This window comes from Bufo gargarizans, chromosome 8 (assembly GCF_014858855.1).
Source record: "Bufo gargarizans isolate SCDJY-AF-19 chromosome 8, ASM1485885v1, whole genome shotgun sequence".
Classification (NCBI taxonomy): Eukaryota; Metazoa; Chordata; class Amphibia; order Anura; family Bufonidae; genus Bufo; species Bufo gargarizans.
In genome coordinates, this window is record NC_058087.1 from 128,277,822 (window position 1) to 128,299,460 (window position 21,639).

Here is a 21,639-nt window from a genome sequence, read left to right on the forward strand (position 1 = left end):
TCCACTGAACTCGGGGCCGTCATCAACAAGCGGTATAATTCCGCCTTGCGAGCTGACACGGGATGGCGAATCCCCCTGCGGTTGAGTTCGGTGATCAGCCTAGGCACAGTCCAGCTCCGCAAGGAAGCGCTGACGGAGTGACCAGAAGCCGATGTTCCAGGAAGGGAAATATTGTCTTCCATATCTGACACGTGCGACATCCTTGACCTGCGGAAAAGTAAATGAGAGGGGAAACAAAGCTGCGGACGCGAAGGAACAGCCGAAAACGAAGATGAAAGGTGAGGGAAACGAAACAATTAAAATACTTACCAGAAGAAGCCCGACCAAAGAACAGGAGATCTGAATCCGATTACGTACCGGTAAGCTAAAGAAAAACCCAGACCTTCAGAAGAGAAGAGAAAAACAAACAAAAATACGGTCCTCAGAGGGAACAAACATGACCTGAATTTACCTTAGAAAGGATTTTTAACCCTTGACTGACGTGAGCCAAAAAAAAGGACCGAACCTGTGATCTGAAGATAACGCATATGAGGACCAGATGACCGACAGCTGGGAAGAGAGACGGGAGGCGATCCCCCAAAGGAAGCGGTGACAGGTAAGACGCTAAAGAGGATCAGTCGACCAGGCTGGCCCAGGGAACGAAAGAGCCTGAGACATGACCCAGGGGTACAAGGGACATGCCGACTGGAAGCCCGGAGCCTGGACAACCCACACCCGTGAATTGCAGAGAGACCAGGTGGCCGAGAAACTGAAAAACAGACCTGGGCGATCCAGGAGGAAGGAGGAACCCCAGGCGAACTGGGGCAGAGACCTGGGCGATCCAGGAGAAAGAAGAACCCCAGGCGAACTAGGGAAGAGACCTGGGCGAGCCAGGGAAAAGAAGAAGAACCCCAGGTGAACTAGGGAAGAGACCTGGGCGATCCAGGAGACAAATACAAGGACCGGGCGAACCGGAGAGAGAAGACCCTCGGCGATCCAAGGCTTGAGACGGGACGGACACTGTGTAAGAGAGAGAGCCCGGCGATCCGGGAAGACCAAGCAACGACAGGGAATGTGGCGAGAATGCTGTGAGCCAGGAACACTCGGAGGGACCGAGGGCCGCAGTATAAGAGAAATGGACAACCTGAGGTGAGGCCCGTGATGCATGTACTAGCGACTGCGGAGGCTGTCACACTCAGAGCACTGGACAAGGCTCCGCAGTAGCTGGAGGAAGAACATGCTACATCTAGGGGACGGAAAAAGGTGTAAATTAGGCTCAGGCTCATGAACCACACACCCACCCGCAGATCGATGAAACCGTAACCTGCAGGATGCAGGTGCAGACCAATGCCTCAACTCACCGCGGGTAGGTGGGCTGCTCAATGTTGAGTTCAGACCTGAGCGTCCAGAACGTCGCGCTCTGCATGCGCGAAGCCGCAGGCGTCCGACATACGCGGCTTCAGAACAAGCGAACGCCTAATGCCCCCGCCAAATCTATGTACGGGAACGCGCGACAAGACGCCCCAAAGACACGCAAGTACCTCCTGGGGCGTCGGGCTAGTGTTGAACACGAATATTCGAATTGCGAATCTAATCGCGAATATCGGCACTTCGAGAATTTGCGAACATTTTGAATAACGCAAAATATATTCGCAATTGCGAATATTCGATTTTTAGGAAAATAGCAGTTCATGCGAATTTTAAGGCGAAAATTCTCATGCGAATTTTATGCGAAATTTCGCAAAAAAAAATAAATGCAAAACGCCCAGGCCCGAACCTAGCCCAAGTGAAAGTGGAGAAGAACACATGCAGCAGTGAAGACAACATGCCCCAGTGAACAAAGGGGAGCAGACAGAAGAAGGTGTTGAAGGGGAGAGGACAGGAATCCTGACCAGGCAGACGTGGGATCGAGACCCTGGAGGCCGATTCACCCAGGCATGAGGTGACAGGCAGAACCTGCGCTTAACATAACGTGGTATCCTGAGACGCCGGGAGCGGAGGAGAGCCGAACGCTGGAGTTGCCGCGGGAGGAAGCTAAGGGGGCGGACCCGGAAGTGAGGAGGCCACTGCTGAAGACCGGACAGTACCGCACGCTGCGCACACCGCAGGAACGACAGGCTGGAGAGGAGGTGAGTGCCGGCCTAAATACTACATGCCCCTCCCACAACTACAGGCTGCGCTACAGCCTTAACCATTAGTAGTATTGCCTTTATCTATATCATAAATATCTGTTGCAGAAGTTCAAAAAATTGCTTTAAGTTCCTTGGACCCAGTCCAATTGAAGGATCAGTTCCTATAGATCTATAGCTGTTACTTTGTAGAGAGAAAAGCAAATATGCGGTTATGCTTAGGAAAATCTTATGGTAGTGAAATAGCAAGGTTTTCAGTCAAATGCAATGTATTGTTTATAATCCAGAAATATAGAGTTTGTTCTGCTACTTTGCCTAAAATATAAGCAAATTGGTAAAAGACTATTTCTGCATAAATGGTAGAAATATCACCTATAATGGTGATGGACAGGATAGCTGTAGGGGCGTGTGTGGAGGCTATTATTTTTTTTAATAGGTGAACTTTAACCTTTTTATTAATAAATTAAGGAAAGTAGCTCATAAGTCTATCTTTTCCAATGTCTTCAATCCTTGAACAATATCAAGGTTATATAGTTGAACATTGACAGCGCTTGTTTCTTCCAATAAATTTACAGTACTGAAAAGTATCTCTGCTGTTGAGATATATTTTTATTATATTTAAATACACTTGATATACTAGACAGGCCTTCTCTTTAGAGGTAAAACGGATATGTCTAATGAATGGAGGCTTAATCAAAGAGGAGAATAAGTTCTATAAGTAAAGATTGTGTCAATAACTTTCTAGAAACATGCTTAAGTTACTTGGGCCCAGTGCAAGTAAAGAATGTATTCCTAGTGGTAAAGACAGCATGATTATCTTATTAGAGATGTGTTTATCTAGGTTGGCTCACTTTAGCAAAGAGCACTTATCATGCAGTGTAAAGTTAGTTATAGTCATTTACTATTTTATGGTCACCTTTTCAGTTGCCACTTTTGCTATCTTGATTCATTTTTCCAGAACACTATGCATTGCTCATTTCCATAGTTATGACCACCCTACACTCCTGTGGCAGTGGCTATGCTTGCACAATATCGGACAAATCACCGGCCTAGTTGAGCTCCCGTAGTCCCGTCCACTATTGAGGCCACTGATTTTTTTCTATAGTGTGCAAGCAAGACCATTGCTGATGGATAGCAGTGTGTTTGTAACCTTGGAAGCAAGCAATGTATAGTATGATAGGAAAATTAATGTAGCCAGCAAATTAAGCAATATAATTAATTGTAATATATTAGTAGTAGTATTGCCTTTATCTATATCATAAATATCAGTTGCAGAAGTGAAAAAACAGCTTTAAGTTCCTGGGACCCAGTACAATTGAAGCATGAGTTCCTTTAGATCTATAGCTGTTACTTTGTAGAGAGAAAAGCAAATATGCGGTTATGCTTCGGAAAATCTTATGGTAGTGAAATAGCAAGGTTTTAAGTCAAATGCAATGTATTGTGTATAATCCATAAATCTAGAGTTTGTTCTGCTACTTTGCCTAAATTATAAGCAAATTGGTAAAAGACTATTTCTACCTAAATGGTAGAAATATCACCTATAATGGTGATGGACAGGATAGCTGTAGGGGCGTGTGTGGAGGCTATTTTTTTTTTTATAGGTGAACTTTAACCTTTTTATTAATAATTTAAAGAGGACCTTTCACTAATATACAAACTTAAAACGAACTATACCTGTGGGCAGAGCGGCGCCCAGGGGTCCCCCTGCACTTACTAGTATGCCTGGGGGCCGCTCCGTTCGCCCGGTATAGGCTCCAGGTGTCTCAGCTCCGTCTGTTGTATTGGACTGATTTTTTTGTAGGAGGCGTGTCCCTTGCTTAAGTGCTGGCCAATCGCAGCGCACAGCTCATAGCCAGGCTATGAGCTGTGCGCTGCGATTGGCCAGCACTGCAGCAAGGGACACGCCTCCTACAAAAAAATCAGTCCAATACAACAGACGGAGCCGAGACACCGGAGCCTATACCGGGCGAACGGAGCGGCGCCCAGGCATACTAGTAAGTGCAGGGGGACCCCTGGGCGCCGCTCTGCCCACAGGTATAGTTAGTTTTTAGTTTGTATATTAGTGAAAGGTCCTCTTTAAGGAAAGTAGCTCATAAGTCTATCTTTTCCAATGTCTTCAATCCTTGAACAATATCAAGGTTTTATAGTTGAACATTGACAGCGCTTGTTTCTTCAAATAAATTTATAGTACTAAAAAGTATCTCTGCTGTTGAGATATATTTTTATTATATTTAAATACACTTGATATACTAGACAGGCATTCTCTTTAGAGGTAAAACGGATATGTCTAATGAATGGAGTCTTAATCAAAGAGGAGAATAAGTTATATAAGTAAAGATTGTGTCAATAACTTTCTAGAAACAAGCTTAAGTTACTTGGGCCCAGTGTAAGTAAAGAATGTATTCCTAGTGGTAAAGACAGCATGATTATCTTATTAGAGATGTGTTTATCTAGGTTGGCTCACTTTAGCAAAGAGCACTTATCATGCAGTGTAAAGTTAGTTATAGTAATTTACTATTTTATGGTTACCTTTTCAGTTGCCACCTTTGTTATGTTGATTCATTTTTCCAGAACACTATGCATTGCTCATTTCCATAGTTATGACCACCCTACAATCCTGTGGCAGTGGCCATGCTTGCACAATATCGGATAAATCACCGGCCTAGTTGAGCTCCCGTAGTCCCGTCCACTATTGAGGCCACTGCTTTTTCCTATAGTGTGCAAGCAAGACCATTGCTGATTAATAGCAGGGTGTTTGTAACCTTGGAATCAAGCAATGTATAGTATGATAGGAAAATTAATGCAGCCATCGAAGGAAGCAATAGACTTAATTGTAATATATTATTGTATTCCTAGTGGTAAAGACAGCATGATTATCTTATTAGAGATGTGTTTATCTAGGTTGCCTCACTTTAGCAAAGAGCACTTATCATGCAGTGTAAAGTTAGTTATAGTCATTTACTATTTTATGGTCACCTTTTCAGTTGCCACTTTTGCTATCTTGATTCATTTTTCCAGAACACTATGCATTGCTCATTTCCATAGTTATGACCACCCTACAATCCTGTGGCAGTGGCCATGCTTGCACAATATCGTATAAATCATCGGCATAGTTGAGCTCTCGTAGTCCTGTCCACTATTGAGGCCACTGCTTTTTCCTATAGTGTGCAAGCAAGACCATTGCTGATTAATAGCAGGGTGTTTGTAACCTTGGAAGCAAGCAATGTATAATATGATAGGAAAATAAAAAGCTTTTTAAAGTTATTATAGAAAGAAAGAGATTAAGCAGGCACACTCTATTTGGGTTCAATTAAATATTTATTTATATTAGTAATATGATGTTAGGTTATTTTATGTTTGGGTATATATGGTTATGAGGGTACTGTGTGAGTAATACCACTCTGAGGTAAATGTCCTGGAGATGAGGTGACAATAAAAATGATGTAGATAAAAATGCAAATAAAAATAAAAATAAAAATACTAATAAGATGCTCTGTGGTGAGTATCTTGAGGACAAGGTCACAGTATATAATGGTCTGGAATAAAAAAATGATGCAATAAAAACTGCTGCAATAAAAAGACAGCTAGGTAAAAAAGGCAAAAAGTCTGTTAGGTCCTTAAAATGCTGTTTTTTTGTCACAGTGGCTGCTGTTTAGAGGACAGAGATGATTCAAGTAGTTGGTAAGGATGTCCTGAGTGCAGTATTAATCCTTTATAGAGATAGTTCATCAACAATGTTGCCGCTGCGCTTGTATCAGTGTTTTTATAGTGTAAGCATGTATGTATCTTTGTTATACACGCTGTGGAAGGAAGCGGAGCTCTGTGCCTGGGTGCGGCGTCCCGCACTGTCTCTGGCTACAGAGATCACTTACCCTTCCTGGCGCTGGCACTGTTCTCTTCTCCTTCAGCTCGCAACTTCCTAGGAGGCTCTCTGTTCAGTAGCGTCCCTCGTGTTGCCTTGGATGCTGGGGGCGTGGCTCGCGCGTCTTGGTGAATGACGTCAGCGGTCCGTAGTAGCGATCCTGGTCAGCGCTTGAATTTCTCTGCTGTTCGTACTCTAGTCCAGAGTAGCAATTAGTGTGATGATCCCCGGCTGCTTAAACGCGTTTCGGGACTTAGTCCCTTCATCAGTAAGTGGAGGATCATAGTCCATGTTGTGATATTTATAGGGCAGCAGTGATTAGCTTCTTTATTGGCTAATTCATTTAATAGGGTTCCTTTGTACATTAATTACTTTCATGCCCATCTTTATCTGTTTATTTAGTTAAGATTTAAAATGGTGTGAGAGATATTGGTTTTTATAGTTACTTATATAGGCACATATTATATATATATGTGTATCTAACGGTGAAAGATAAAATAAAGACATAATTGAGGGTGATTGATGTCAATTGCTCTTTCAATGTGATAGTCCCTCTATTTGTTAAGTGAAACAAAAATGGTTTGTATTGCAGGGCCAGTCCTATATATATGGAGCTCCCTAATCTATCATATTGATGACATAATTTGTGGTCTTGATGCTTCTATGCTTTGGATACATATATTGTTGGTCCATTAAATAGGAAACAAGAAACTAGAAAACTAGAAAATTAATACTCATCGGTACCCCAAGCTTTAACAAACCGAATCAGTCACTAAATACACCAAATAAAAGATTTCCCCAGTATACTGAACCTATATCAGACCTATACATCAGATTAGCCTTTAATCCAAATCAAACATTCTCTCTCATGCTACCATACCCGGGAAAGCACATTCTTCCCCCCATCACGCCTTTTAAAACACACAGGGAACTAAATCCTAGAAGGCCTAATTCAACTATCAGGAGTACATGATACCACACTTTGGAATTCACACCTTTCTATCCTTGAAATGTAAAGGGGGACAATCCAGGCAATCTCTGGGTCTAGCACATTACGGACCAGCGATGCATTGAATGCCCCCAATTATATTTCCATAGAACTCCACCTTTATTGATATTTATATTGATTTACTCCACAAATACAAACAATTGGATATCCCAAGACCATCTGAGATGAAAAACCAATAAATTCCAATCACGCATACCACCCCTCAACATTATTCCTCAATACTATCCCTCAATATTAAATTGAACTCTGCATTTTACTGGACCTCCTGTTCCGCTGTATTTGGGATGATAAACCATAATACAAAAACATGTAGGATCCTCTACTTAATGGACTGATAACAGAAAAAATATGCAAGATCCCCTATTTAATGGACCAACAATATATGTATCCAAAGCATAGAAGCATCAAGACCACAAATTATGTCATCAATATGATAGATTAGGGAGCTCCATATATATAGGACTGGCCCTGCAATACAAACCATTTTTGTTTCACTTAACAAATAGAGGGACTATCACATTGAAAGAGCAATTGACATCAATCACCCTCAATTATGTCTTTATTTTATCTTTCACCGTTAGATACACATATATATATATATATATATGTGCCTATATAAGTAACTATAAAAACCAATATCTCTCACACCATTTTAAATCTTAACTAAATAAACAGATAAAGATGGGCATGAAAGTAATTAATGTACAAAGGAACCCTATTAAATGAATTAGCCAATAAAGAAGCTAATCACTGCTGCCCTATAAATATCACAACATGGAATATGATCCTCCACTTACTGATGAAGGGACTAAGTCCTGAAACGCGTTTAAGCAGCCGGGGATCATCACACTAATTGCTACTCTGGACTAGAGTACGAACAGCAGAGAAATTCAAGCGCTGACCAGGATCGCTACTACGGACCGCTGACGTCATTCACCAAGACGCGCGAGCCACGCCCCCAGCATCCAAGGCAACACGAGGGACGCTACTGAACAGAGAGCCTCCTAGGAAGTTGCGAGCTGAAGGAGAAGAGAACAGTGCCAGCGCCAGGAAGGGTAAGTGATCTCTGTAGCCAGAGACAGTGCGGGACGCCGCACCCAGGCACAGAGCTCCGCTTCCTTCCACAGCGTGTATAACAAAGATACATACATGCTTACACTATAAAAACACTGATACAAGCGCAGCGGCAACATTGTTGATGAACTATCTCTATAAAGGATTAATACTGCACTCAGGACATCCTTACCAACTACTTGAATCATCTCTGTCCTCTAAACAGCAGTCACTGTGACAAAAAAACAGCATTTTAAGGACCTAACAGACTTTTTGCCTTTTTTACCTAGCTGTCTTTTTATTGCAGCAGTTTTTATTGCATCATTTTTTTATTCCAGACCATTATATACTGTGACCTTGTCCTCAAGATACTCACCACAGAGCATCTTATTAGTATTTTTATTTTTATTTGCATTTTTATCTACATCATTTTTATTGTCACCTCATCTCCAGGACATTTACCTCAGAGTGGTATTACTCACACAGTACCCTCATAACCATATATACCCAAACATAAAATAACCTAACATCATATTACTAATATAAATAAATATTTAATTGAACCCAAATAGAGTGTGCCTGCTTAATCTCTTTCTTTCTATAATTACATAGTCAGTTCAAGCAGCCCGCACCTCTAGCATTCACCTAAGTGGTAGAGCCGTCTATTCCACTCTAACTTTTTAAAGTTATCACAACTTAAAGTCAGATTTGAAAAAATTGCCCGGTCCTTAAGTTTAAATAAGGCTGTGTCCTAAAGGGGTTCAAACAACTTTTGGGTCTCTGAAAAGTTTTTTGTATAAAAATCTTCCTATTACACTCCCTACACTGTCTGTCCCTTCCTATGCACAGCTCTCCCTAATACTGAGCAATTTTGCTCAGGTGGTGCTATAAACATATACCATATTTTTCGCCCCATAAGACACACTATTTCTCCCCCCAAAATGAGGGAAAAATGCCCCTGCGTCTTATGGGACGACTGCTGGCTGTGATGTATGCGAGAGCGGGTGGAGGGACTGGGAGGAGCAGCTGGGGGCCAGCAATAGCAGCAGGTCGGTGCAGTCAGTGTACTATAGCCCCGCCGCTCCGGTATACTAATATAAAATGTCTTATTCAATTAATAGTTATTAAACATGCCCCTTCACTCCTAATAGTACCTTACATCCTAATCGCTTCAGTAGAATGTAGGCAGGCCGGGCGGCAGCGTAACTTCCTGATGTCACGTGCCTGTGCCGCCTACTTTATGCATGAAGCAGGCGGCGCAGGCAAGTGACATCAGTGAGTGACGCGCCGCCCGCCTGGCCTGCCTGCGTTGTACTGAAACGGTTAGGATGTACGGTACTATTTGGAGTTGGGGGGCATGTGTAATAACTTTTAATTAAATAAGACATTATATTTGTATACTGGAGCAGGAAGGGGGTATCTGTGGATGACATTTATATGGGGGGATCTGTGGATGGCACTGTTATGGGCTGGGGGGGTCTGTGGATGGCACTGTTATGGGCTGGGTGGGGTCTGTGGATGGCACTGTTATGGGCTGGGTGGGGTCTGTGGATGGCACCGTTATGGGCTGGGGGTGTGTGGATGGCACTGTTATGGGTTGGGGGGTCTGTGGATGGCACATATATAACAGTGCCACCCACAGATCCCCCCTCTAACAGTGCCATTCACAGATCCTCCCTGTAACAGTGCCATCCACAGATCCCCCCTGTAACAGTGCCATCCACAGATCCCCCCTGTAACAGTGCCAGCCACAGATCCCCCATGTAACAGTGTCCGTCATCCACATATCCCCCATAACAGTGTCCATCATCCACAGATCCCCCATAACAGTGTCCGTCATCCACAGATCCCCCCATAACAGTGTCCGTCATCCACAGATCCCCAGTAATAGTGACATCCCCAGACAACCATTAGTTCCAAACCCAGCAAAAGCACACCTTTTGGTAAAAAATATTATCTTATGTTTATCGTGTGTCTTATAGGGCGAAATATTATCGTGTGTCTTATAGGGCGAAAAATACGGTATTGCTGCTATCACACACAATAGTCCTTACAAGGACTTTTGGGTCTCTGAAACGTTTTTGTACAAAAAAATATTCAATTACACTCTCTGTTCCTTCCTATTCTCAGCTCTCCCTTTCTTTGAATGAGCCGAACACATGTCATCCTGCCAGCCAATCACTGAATTGCAAGTAGCCAACATGGCTACTAGCATTACAGTGAGGGCAGTACTTACCTACACGTTTATTGGCTGCTTAGCAGCCGCAAAACGTGCGGGGAGGAAACTCGAGCATTGCGCTCCAGCACATGCGGTACTCGGCCAAGTACCACCTTATGCCGAGCATAGCGATGCTCGAGCCGAACTGGTATTCCGCCGAACATGCTCGCTTAACTCTACCTTTGAGGTATCCTTGAGGGGTTTACAACTGGTCCAAGATAAGCCCTTTAGATCATTTTTTTATTTTTTTATTATTATTATTTTTATTAACCATACAATAAAAAAGACAGAATTGGTAAGAAAACTCCTTACAATTTCATACAACTCTGAAACAAATTCCAAAGCCTCCAAAACTGCTTAAATACAAAAACACATATTTTCTTTCTTCTTTTTCCCCCTCCCCCTCTTTACCTCCCCACCACCTCCTCACTCTTTTTCTTTTATCCCAAATGAATAAAATAAAATAAACAACAACAAAAAACACACAGTCTTTTCTCTCTCCGTTCCCTCCCTCCCTATCACCTTATGTGCCCAGTCCAATCCCCTCCAAATTCACCAACCATCTCTTCCAAATCAGCATTTTTTTTTTCTCGATGACTATGGTTAGTTTCTCACAAAACAAATCCGACTTCACACAGTTCTCCCAAAACTTTAAAGAGGGAGGGCTTTTTTGCATCCAAAGTTTAGTAATACATCTTACCGCTAGGAACAGGAGTTTATAGGCTATTACTCGGTGTGAGAAAACCCTAAAGCCAGATATGTCTCCAAGGGCACATATTTCAAACTCTACCGGTATGATTAACATATGCAACTCCAAAATCCTGCTTATCACTTCTCTCCAAAATCTCAAACTATAACTGCAGGTCCAAAGAAGATGCACATCATCAGATCCCTCCTCCCAACACTTCAGGCAACTAAAGGATTTGTTTTTATAAAACTTTTCTAGTTTTGCTGGAGTATAATATAGCCTATTTACTAAAAAAAATTGTATTAATTGGTGTGCTCGATTTTTTTTTTATACTTGAAACGGACTTGTTATAATTTCTGACCAATTATACTGTCTACCGGGGAAAATAATACCCTCCCACTTTTTAATAACCTCACGCACATCTAGTTTTGTATAAATACAATTTGATAGTAGTTTATAGAATATTGAAATCCTTTTTTTTCCTACACACATTCCTATAATGCTAGTCAATTGAGGGGGTAATGTCTGTAGATCCTCCTTTCCCCCCAGGCACATTTTCAGAGCATGTTGTAGTTGATAATAATAAAAAATAAAAGATTCTGGAATATCATACACGCTGCTAAGCTCCTGAAAAGAAATCATCTTATTGTTGTTCCATACCTGACCCAGTTTATAAATCCCTCTCTTACTCCATACTGAGGTATCTAACCCAACCAGGTCTTTTATCATGGGGTTATTTGATATTAACTTAAGTCTGGAGCTCCCCACATCCTTTTCAAAGAAGTCAAAATTTTATACATCAGTAACATAGTTGGAGATTTTTCTGTCCATTTTTTTATGTGAAATACTGCCTCTAGAAGCTGGCATATACCCACCTCTCTAAGCCTCGGGGGATAGGTAAGCAGAATAGAACGAAATAGTTGGGAATTCCCCCAATCTAGACAGTTCTTCAGTTGGCCTACCAAACTATATAACCTAAGATCCGGAATAGACAAACCTCCTTGCTTCTGGGGATATCTCAACTTTAGTAGTCGCATTCTTGGTTTACGACCTCTCCATATCAGGTCGGACAACAACCCCTCCAGTATCTTAAAATTTTTATCTGGAATTGCCACCGGAGCATTCCATAGGATGTAATTTATAAGAGGTAGTAGACACATTCTAATCAAAGCTATCCGTCCTGACATGGAGAGCGGCAACTTTTTCCATATCCTAACTTTCTCTTAAATTTTCTTTATCATAGGAGTTACATTCTGATTAATAAATTCTCCTGGTGGTGGAGACACCACTATCCCCAGAAATTTCACTCCTCCTTGCTGAATTTTTAACAGGGCAGGAACAAAGTTGCCTAGAGGGTCTATGGGGATAAATGCAGACTTATCCCAATTTATTTTCAAACCAGCTAAAATTCTATATTTTTCAAACACCTCCCTTTAGATACTTAATATAAATATATTTTAAATATAAATTATTTAAAAAGTAACTGTCATCAAAAAATTTTTCTAATGTGTAGGGGCAATGATCACTGCCGCTGGATTGGATAGTGATCGTAACCATGGAAACGAGCGGTGTATAATGTGATGAAAAAATGTATCCAGCCAGCAAAGGAAGCAATATGGACAATCACACTACATTAGTAAGTGCCTTGTATTAACTTTATCTACAGTACAGACCAAAAGTTTGGACACACCTTCTCATTCAAAAAATGTTCTTTATTTTCATGACTATGAAAATTGTAGATTCACACTGAAGGCATCAAAGCTATGAATTAACACATGTGGAATTATATTAATAATAAAATAGTGTGAAACAACTGAAAATATGTCATATTCTAGGTTCTTCAAAGTAGACACCTTTTGCTTTGATTACTGCTTTGCACACTCTTGGCATTCTCTTGATGATCTTCAAAAGGTAGTCACCTGAAATGGCTTTCACTTCACAGGTGTGCCCTGTCAGGTTTAATAAGTGGGATTTCTTGCCTTATAAATGGGGTTGGGACCATCAGTTGCGTTGTGGAGAAGTCAGGTGGATACACAGCTGATAGTCCTACTGAATAGACTGTTAGAATTTGTATTATGGCAAGAAAAAAGCAGCTAAGTAAAGAAAAACGAGTGGCCATCATTACTTTAAGAAATGAAGGTCAGTCATTCCGAAAAATTGGGAAAACTTTGAAAGTGTCCCCAAGTGCAGTCACAAAAACCATCAAGCGCTACAAAGAAACTGGCTCACATGCGGACCGCCCCAGGAAAGGAAGACCAAGAGTCACCTCTGCTGCGGAGGATAAGTTCATCCGAGTCACCAGCAACAGAAATTGCAGGTTAACAGCAGCTCAGATTAGAGACCAGGTCAATGCCACACAGAGTACTAGCAGCAGACACATCTCTAGTACAACTGTTTAGAGGAAACTGTGTGAATCAGGCCTTCATGGTAGAAACCACTGCTAAGGACAGGCAGCAAGCAGAAGAGACTTATTTGGGCTAAAGAACACAAGGAATGGACATTAGACCAGTGGAAATCTGTGCTTTGGTCTGATGAGTCCAAATTTGAGATCTTTGGTTCCAACCACTGTGTCTTTGTGCAACGCAGAAAAGGTGAACGGATGGACTCTACATGCCTGGTTCCCACCGTGAAGCATGGAGGAGGAGGTGTGATGGTGTGGGGTGCTTTGCTGGTGACACTGTTGGGGATTTATTCAAAATTGAAGGCATACTGAACCAGCATGGCTACCACAGCATCTTGCAGCGGCATGCTATTCCATCCGGTTTGCGTTTAGTTGGACCATCATTTATTTTTCAACAGAACAATGACCCCAAACACACCTCCAGGCTGTGTAAGGGCTATTTGACCATGAAGGAGAGTGATGGGGTGCTGCGCCAGATGACCTGGCCTCCACAGTCACCGGACCTGAACCCAATCGAGATGGTTTGGGGTGAGCTGGACCGCAGAGTGAAGGCAAAAAGGGCCAACAAGTGCTAAGCATCTCTGGGAACTCCTTCAACTCCTTCAAGACTGTTGGAAGACCATTTCAGGTGACTACCTCTTGAAGCTCATCAAGAGAATGCCAAGAGTGTGCAAAAGCAGTAATCAAAGCAAAAGGTGTCTACTTTGAAGAACCTAGAATATGACATATTTTCAGTTGTTTCACACTTTTATGTTATGTATATAATTCCACATGTGTTAATTCATAGTTTTGATGCCTTCAGTGTGAATCTACAATTTTCATAGTCATGAAAATAAAGAAAACTCTTTGAATGAGAAGGTGTGTCCAAACTTTTGGTCTGTACTATACATGATGAATACAATTTGCTGAAGTGAGACAAGTCCTATAAGTAAAGGGAACATTGTTTTAGAGCTATTTTTCACATAAAAAAAAGACAATGATATATTTTTTAAAATATTAACATAAAGAGACATGTGTATCACAATGTGTATTTATTTCAGAATAAAAACATAATGACATTTTCAGAACTCTGTAAATAGTGAATTTCCCTAGGATATATTACTATGCCTCTCCTAGGCTTCTCTCTTCAGTTGATGACATCACAGCTAATGGAATGTTAAGGCATTGTGATGTGTCTTGTTCATACAGTAGCACCTGCTGCAGCAACTTATTAGAGCAGGCCAGTCTTCATGCGATCAGACATCTCCTTTAAGTTCTTAGAGAAGACACAGACATGGCGAAAATACTGAAGAGGTCAAATAATCATTCCAGGCTCTGTAAGAAAATCTCATCCTGAAGTAGCAGGTAAGGATCAATCCAATTCTGTATGCTTTTTGCTTGAGTGTGGTTTCACATATAGGTTTTATTGGCGTTTTGTGCACTTTTGCTGTGCCACAATGTGCTATGCTTTCTGTTATTCTGGCGAACCCCAGCCAGGACTTACTGAGATTATTCCCATCTTGGCCTTTCTAAACCTATATAAAAACAAGTTAGTTTTTTTTCAAGCCTGAAAAAAAAAAAGATAACAGCCATAAAGTGATTTGTACAAATCAAAAAGTGGTGTCTATTCTTATGTTTAGTGACCAGTGCGAAAATTGCGGTATTTTATTGTTTGTGTTTTATTATAGATATTAAAATGGAAAATTAAAACTGACATAATAAATATAAAAAAACTATGTTAAACATAATAACCTGATTTAAACAGCAGGCCATTTTCTGATGTCACATTCCCTTTAAGGCATTCATAAGAAGTTTACAACTAGTCCAGGATAGGCTTTTCAGATACTTAGAAATATTTACATAACCACAAGAGCAGTGATTCTGGGGTAAATCACCCTAATGCCTTGTTATTTTTGTTCTTATACTGAGTTGCTTCAAAATCCATATTCATTTCAGAATTTAAAACTAAGACATGTTTTTTGTGCACTAAAAACAATGAATTCCTCCAGGATGCATTGCTAGGCTTCTCCCTCCTTATGATATCACAGCTGATGGAATGTTAAGGCATTGTGATGTGTCTTGTTCATACAGTATTACCTGCTGCAACTCATTTGAGTAGGCCAGTCTTCATGCGATCAGACATGTCTTTTATTTCTTAGAGAAAATCAGCATTTTCACCATCCTTGCAATAAACGTCAATTAATCATCCCAGGCTCTGGCTGAAGTAGCAGGTAAGGATCAATCACACAAAGGTTTATAGTGGCGCTTTATTAGTGACTAGGGCTGAGCAAATCGAAGTAGACTTCGATACGAATTTCAGGAAAAATCTGATTTGTCACAAAGCCGAATTTCCGTGCGCTTCGTGGTAACAAATCAATTTTTCTAAAATGGTGGCTGAAAGTAAAATTATATTAATCCTAACTGACCATAGCTGACACTCAAAATAATAGAGGTTTTTTTTTTCTGTTCTTCTGACAGATCAGAAGAACGGAAAGCTAAATAGTGAAGTGAATTCAGCCTCGCTTTTGCAGTTTTTTTTGTTGCAGTTGTGCCATATTTGGATAAATGGTATGTTTGGGCATAGGGTATTTGCCTGTTTTTTGTTTTGTTTTGTTTTTATGACTAACATTTTCATATAGGACAGCATGTGCCCCAATGTAAGGCTAGAGATACACAACGACGTGTCACGCAAGAAAAAGGCTACAACTACATTCATGTCGCACCAATATTGTGCAACATTTATTGCAATTATAGTCTATGGTATTGCACTGAGGCATGTGACATGCTGCAACTGCAACATGACAGTCACACAAAATTCCAACTTGGATGGATTTTTTGCAACTGTCGTGTGACAGTTGGATTTTTTGCAACTGTTTGGTCACACCATACGCTATCATTTCAATAAATGTTGCGCAACAGTGGTGTGATATGAATGTCCTGCTACATATTTTTCACATTAAAGACCCTTTTGGACCGGGAGATTGACAGTAGCTCCATTTCGCCTGAGGATGCCACAGTTGTGGCAAAACATGTCGGGGGAACTGCAATTCAGTTTTTAAATCATATGGCTGTGCTCTGACGTGGCAGCAGCTGTGTGCACTGCAGGCATACAGCATGCATACATAGGCGACAGGGAAACATACTCATAGGGGACGGGCAGTGAGGATAGGAATAACCCTAGGATAGGACTGTAGGAACCAGCTAATAGCTCTACAAGGAAAATAAAGCGGTGTCCAGCTAGGAACTCCACAAGTAAAGGGGTATCTAGCCAGTAATGTGAGGAATCCGAGAATGATAATACTCTATTGATCCCCTTTTTGAACAGTGATAGGCAACATATAGGAGAGAAACGGTTGCTGCGGCAGCGAATCCTAACTAGGCAGCATTCACATTGTAACCAAAATGATATGCAGTAATATCCCTATGGTTATCCCCACATGAGTACACTGTAAAATACAGTACACCCAGGGCCGGCCTTTGGGGTGTGCGGGCTGTGCGCCCGCACAGGGCGCCATAGCAACAGGGGCGCCGGGCGGCCGACAGCCCGCCGTGAACTAAGTCTAGAGGAGTCTCTATTCTCTACTCTACTCTGCAGGCGGCCGACTAACACAGCGCTCAAAGCGCACGGTCCGGACAATTAAAGGAGTGAGGAGGGGGCGGAGCTAGTGGACGCTCTGAGCTCTGCTCTGCAGCCTGGCTGGCCTGCCTGTCTCTTTAAGAGAGCAGACCAGTGGCTGCTGGAGCGTAGCTGCCGCACAGGCACGTCTTCCCTTTTGACGTTGCCACTGAGCTCCACCCCCAGACACAAGACTGAGCGCGCCCGAGCGCCAGCCAGCAGCCACAGCAAGGAAGGCCCACGGGCAGCACTACAGTCTACACAGCAAAAGAACAAGTAGGTATTTGGAGAAATGTGCCATTGGGGCTGGGACGGGGGGATGTGCTGCTGCCAGCCCACTGGCCCATGGAGTGGGAGAAGTGTGCAATGGGGGAGGGGGCGGCTCAGAGAGGACTCAGGGAGGGCTCATAGAGGACAGGGGGACAGTATGCTTTCCTGCTACTACATCAACCCCCCCCAGGGATTTTGGGGGCCATTAAGGGTTGGACTTTAACTCCTTGCTGCTGATGTTGAGTGTGCACATAGCCACCAATCATATTCCTCTCCCCCAGCACATCAGTTAACTTTAGGAGGGGGGATATGATTGGTGGCTATGTGCACAATCCGCATCATCCAACCCCTAATGCCCCCCAAAATGCCCGGTGGGGGGGGGGGGGGTATGACAGACAGGAGGAGCAATGTGTATGCGGGCCCTTGCCCTGCACTCGCTCAGCTGTGCTTGCATACATATCGTGCCCTGTGTCCACTGTCCTGTGCCCACTCTGCTAAAGCCTGGCATAGCCCAGCTATGCCCAGCTTTACCAAAGCAGACAGGCAGGAACTGTGATGTGATCATATTTATTGTATGTATGTGTGTGTGTCCGTCCCTGTGTGTGTGTGTCCGTCCCTGTGTGTGTGTCTCTTCCTGTGTGTCACCATCACCATGCCCACAGTGTTCCTATGTCTTGACGCAGCTGTATCAGGATGTTCTGTGTGGAGGAAGAAGAAGGAAGAGGAGGCAGCGCCGCCAGCAGGGAGTCCGTGCGATAGACACAGGAAGGCACACTAAGGACTAAGGTAACACTAACACATTATTAGCACTAGTGTTATCTGTGGTTTTACATAGGACTGCAGGTAACACTACCACATTATCAGCACTAGTGTTATCTGTGGTTTTACATAGGACTGCAGGTAACACTACCACATTATCAGCACTAGTGTTATCTGTGGTTTTACATAGGACTGCAGGTAACACTACCACATTATCAGCACTAGTGTTATCTGTGGTTTTACATAGGACTGCAGGTAACACTGCTACATTTTCAAAAATATTTGTTACAAAGATTTTTTTTCCTCTTTGTGTGTGTTAATGCGACCAGGTGTAAGGAGGGGGGGCGCCACAAGGTTAGCTCGCACAGGGCGCCTGTACACCTAAGGCCGGCCCTGAGTACACCAATTGGAGAGTGATAAGGATTTAGTGAGGTTACCTATTCACAGAGTCCAGCCGTTTCAACTTGTTTCAGTGGTTTGTGTATGAAAAAAAAGCTCCCCCTCAAAACAGACTAGAAAATAAGACTGGTCAGGAATGGAGTAGAAATAAGACTGTTTATTTCTACAGTTCTTCAGGAAAAGCTACTGCTGGGAGATTGACATACAGTGTCAGAGTGGCCTCTGAGCAGCTGTATGAGAGATCTCAGCCCTGTCTAAGGCTATTTTCACACTGGTGTTAACATCTTCTGGAAGGTTGTGTTGGCTGAGGACCAGCCTGGAGCAGTTCAATATATCCAGCATTAGCCAGAAAGAATTGGAGCTCCGCTAGGGCCCATTGACTATAATGGGGCAATCGCGGCTGGGCATAGGTGACTATGCAGCAATAAGTTCGGCTCCCATGAGCCATGGCTGGTCTGGCAAATTGGACCATAGCTACAAACCCCACACAGCCATGTGAAAGTAGCCTTAAAGGGTTTCACCACTTTCTAGCTACTGTTGATCAATGTGTATATGAAATGACTATTTGGCACTTACTAATATAGCCTTTGTTGAAATTCTGTACCATTTTCTATATTTCATAAGCTATGCCCCCTTGTTTGCACAGTCTTTTGTGCTGTGCACACAGTGGTTATGTGATGGAGGGTCATATGATCAACAGATGGCTGCTGATGGAGGGTCATATGACCAGGCAAATTTTCTGTGTGTGATGTCTCCTCAGGTTCAAATACACTGCGTCTGCAATAAACTCCCAACAGAACAAAAGAATATTGAAAGTGCAATGTATTTGAATGGAGGATACAAATCACAGATGATTTGTCTGGTCACATGATCCTCCATCAGTGGCCATCTTATGAACAGGACGTATGTGTGGACAGCACAACAGATTTTACAAACAAGGGAAGATGCATTGTTGAAATTCTGCATAATTTTCAATATTTCATAAAGGCTATATAAGTAAGTGCCATTTAATCGTCTCACAAACACATTGATCAACAGTGATGAGCAGCAGGGGCAATATTCGAATTTGTGATATTTCACGAATATTTGGGCAAATATTCATCATGAATTAGCGAATTCATGATCTCCAATCATTATTCTCTTGATTGCGAAAATCGGCAATAGGAAAATTTGCGATAAAAATTCGCAATTTAAAAATTCACCATCAACACCACTCCTAAAGTCAAAGATATTGCAGCCTTCTCATTAGCCCACAAGCAAGAAGCAGTGAGGGATCATGGGTAATGATGAAAAGAACATCTAAAATATTTGCAATTACAAAGATATAGCAATATATTCCAGATATTTGCGAATTCTCGAAGTAGCAATATTCGCAATAAAAATTTGCTATTAGACTATTGACCAACACTAACCAAAAATTGACCAACCTCTTTAATTTTTACCTGACCTTCCAGCACTGCCGGGGTCATAAAGCATTTTATTGAATTATGATGCTATGTAACCCTTACAGTTCTGGAATGTATTGTATACACTAACAGCATTATGTCAGTGTTATTTAATACATTTTAGAATTGTAAGCGATACATAGCATTACAAATCAATATAATGCTATGCGATCCCGGCAATGTTGGAAGTTCAGGACGGGAGTTGCGCTGCGAGTCTGGAGCATGACGTTCGCTTGTCTTAAAAGCGGCCTAACGGGGAGCAGAAAATTATATTCTCTTCACAGCCCCTCTCTCCTCAGCTGGAAATCTCTGATAACAGAGAGCAATAGATTACATACTCCTATTTTTTGTTGATAAAAAATTTCAGCTATGAAATCGCACCCCATTAGCATGTCCTGTGGTATCAAGATGCCAATATCAATGGGGCAGTGTAATTATCTCACACACTGCACTTATGATACTTCTCCTCATCTACAATAAAGCTTGGAGATAAAAGAAAAGGGAGAACTGCAAAAGATTATATATGTTTTTAGGCCCTTGCAACATGTGGTCAAGTAGGTAAATTAGCTAAAGGTAAGTTATATGTGATGAAACCAAATATGTTACGACAGTTAATGAAAGGAAGACATCTGGCACAATCGCACTGCCCACACATGAAAAGATCCCCACCCCCCCAGCTAATGGTAAGTGGATGGCTATATTATCTAAAGCTATAAACCCAGGGATTGCATTGTTACATAGAAGCTATAAATACATATATGTAAAGACCACAACAGTATCTTATTAGAGATATGTTTATCTGGGTTTTCTCACTTTAGCAAAGAGCATTTATCGTGCAGTGTAAAGTTAAGAAAAGGCATTTACAATTTGTGGTGTCTTTTTTAAGTTGCCATTTTTGCTAGCTTGATTCATTTTTCCAGCACATTATACCCTGCTCATTTCCATTAATATGACCACCCTACAATCCAACAACAGTGGGCATGATTGCACAAAAATGGACAAAACACCGGCCTAGATGAGCTACCATGGTCTCGTTCACTAAAGAGGCCACTGCGTTACCTTAGAGTGTGCAAGCAAGAACACTGCTGATGGATAGCAGGGTGTTTGTAAATGTGGAAACAAGCAGGGTATAAATATGATGGGAAAATAAATGCTGCCAGCAAAGGAAGCAATAGAAGTAATTGCAATACATTAGGACTAGTATAGCCTTTATCTATATGATAAATGTTAGTTGAAAAGGTTGGACAACCGTTTTAAATTCGTGGGAACAAGTCCAACTGAAGGATGAGTTCCTATAGAGATATAGCTGATACTTTTTAAATATGGGGTTACGCTTAGAAAAATCTTATGGTAGTGAAATAGCGAGGTTTTAAGTCGAATGCAAAATATTGTGTATAATCCAGAAATATAGAGTTTGTTCTGCTACTTAGCCTAAATAATAAGCAAATTGGTAAAAGACTATTTCTACCTAAATGGTAGAAATATCACAAATAATGGTGATGGACAAGATAGCTGTAGGGGCATGTAAGCAGGCTATTACTTTTTTTTAATAGGTGAACTGTAACCTTTTTATTAATAATTTACGGAAAGTAGCTCATAAGTCTATCTTTTCAAATCTTCAAGTCTTCAATCCTTGAACAATATCAAGGTTTTATAGTCGAACATTGACCGCGCTTGTTTCTTCCGTAGTCCCGTCCACTATTGAGGCCACTGCTTTTTCCTATAGTGTGCAAGCAAGACCATTGCTGATAGATAGCAGGGTGTTTGTAACCTTGAAATCAAGCAATGTATAATATGATCAGAAAATTAATGCAGCCAGCGAAGGAAGCAAG